At 44.9% G+C, this 2,108-nt stretch overlaps 1 protein-coding gene across 1 annotated transcript in view; it reads right to left on the bottom strand.

The window, feature by feature from the left end:
* LOC107120153 (urotensin-2 receptor-like) overlaps nt 1–2,108 on the bottom strand; it is a 25,613-nt gene that overhangs the window by 2,639 nt on the left and 20,866 nt on the right. The gene's annotated exons all lie outside the window — the stretch shown is intronic.

Genomic DNA, 2,108 nt, shown 5'->3' with positions numbered 1-2,108 from the left:
CTGCTTCTTCTTCTTCTCTTTCTTTTTCTTCTTCTTCTTCTTCTTCTTCCTCTTCCTCTTCCTCTTCCTCCTCCTCCTCCTCCTCCTCCTCCTCTAATTTATGCAGCAGCCAAATTGCTTGCTCACAACTTTAATGCCGGTAGCTCACAAAGTAGAATTTTTGCTCACAAGACTCTACAGCTTAGAGGGAACATTGATCACGTCCCAACAATATCGAAGAGACTGGGTCCCGCCAGGATAGTAACAATAAGCCTGCTTTTTCCAAGAAGGGTGTTTAAGAGAGCCAGTTTGGTGTAGTGGTGAGGAGCGCGGACTCTAATCTGGGAGAACCGGGTTTGATTCCCCACGCCTCCACATGCAGCTGCTGGGTGACCTTGGGTCAGTCGCAAGTTCTCTCAGAGCTGTTCTCTCAAGGGCAGTTCCTTCAGAGCTCCCTCAGCCCCACCTACCTCACAGGGTGTCTGTTGTGGGGAGGGGGAGGGAAAGGAGTTAGCGAGCTGCTGGGTGACCTTGTTTCCTTCCCCCTAAGAATTGTTTAAAGAATTGATAAGCCTCCTTGAGATTCAGGCTGAGGAGAGGATCGAAATCAAGAGACATAGTCTACTAGTACTTTTTTGGGGGGAGGGGCTATTGAGATATATGTCAGAGTGATGGGGGTAGCAAGCAGTTACTATAGATCAGTTTGATCTGTTTGTCAGCCCTAGCTGTCATGCTAGTAATCATGTAATTACAGCCAGGTGTTTTCTAGCAGGTGTTACTCTTTCAGGGCTTGTTAGAGCTAATGATTGCATCACCCTGTTAGAGATTGGCTGGGGTTTAGCATAATAGCTATCAGTTTAGTAAGCTAGAGGGGACTCAGTTCTCATAGACTAAGGCACGACATGCTGTACAATAGCCTGTATATATCTCTGTATATATTCATCTTTATAACTATATAAACTCTCTGTGCACCTTCATAACTGGTCAGTCTCCCAATAGGGTGCAAGAATGTTAGAGACGTGGTGTAGTGGTTAAGTGCATGGACTCTAATCTGGGAGAACCGGGCTTGATTCCCCACTCCTCCACTTGCACCTGGCTGGATGACCTTGGGCAAGCCATAACTCTGGCACAGCTGTTCTTGAAAAAGAGCAGTTTCTGTCAAGAGTTCTCTCAGCCCCACCTACCTCACAGGGTGTCTGTTGTGGGGAGGGGAAGGGAAAGGAGTTTGTAAGCCGCTCTGAGACACCTTTGGGTAGTGAAGGGCGGGGTATAAATCCAATCTCTTCTTCCTCTTCTTCTTCTAAATAAATAAATACATGAAGACATTCTAATGTGTTTGCACGTCCCTGTAAGCAGTCTTACTTCCTGGCAAATCTGTAAGCCAATAAATTATGTTTCATGCTACTGACATCAATTGGCTCTAAGATCATTTCAACTGTCCCAGGAAATATCATGCTCTTATATCACCACTATGACTAGGTGATATACCACAGTGGACTATGAACTGAACTGGGCCTGAATTTGACAGGTTAAAAAGAAATTGTCTTGAGAGAATGTTTAGAAACTTAACTTTTGCCCATGCAGCACATAACCGTGATTTCTAGGAAGGTATCTCCTCTGGATAACTGTAATAAACTAAAGCAATCCAGGGATTACAAAATCGTGTGCAGGCTCTAAAAGTTAACACAGCTTAATGTAAAACTGGAACACGGGGGAAAATGCAACCTGTGTGGTTTCAGCAGCTTAGTTTGTCTGTGGGACTTGTGTAAACCTTGTTTAAGAATGTATGAGGCTGCTGATGGGTATCAGGCATCAGATAAGGGCCTGTCAAAGAGCTGACTGTTGATAAGGTTTGGCAGCCATTGGCCTTGGTAATGTCAGTGTGAAAACTCCTGGCGATCAATACTGTATTAATCATTTAGTCTCTACCAGGGGTCATTTTGTAGAAAAAGAGGTGCAGGAGCTCATTAGCATAACTAATTAGCATAACTTATTTGCATATGCCACTCAGGCTCCACTGGACTGTTTTGGATTGCTAGCTATTGGGGGGGATGTGCAGATCTGTTTTCGCAGAGGAGGGAGAGCTTGTACCTGAATAAACCCTGGCCTTAAAGGTGCCACTGGACTGT

This window comes from Gekko japonicus, unplaced genomic scaffold (genome assembly GCF_001447785.1).
Source record: "Gekko japonicus isolate JY-2015 unplaced genomic scaffold, Gekko_japonicus_V1.1 scaffold3885, whole genome shotgun sequence".
NCBI classification, from domain to species: Eukaryota; Metazoa; Chordata; class Lepidosauria; order Squamata; family Gekkonidae; genus Gekko; species Gekko japonicus.
The sequence above is the reverse complement of the archived record's forward strand: the minus strand, read 5'-3'. Positions and strand labels throughout refer to the sequence as shown.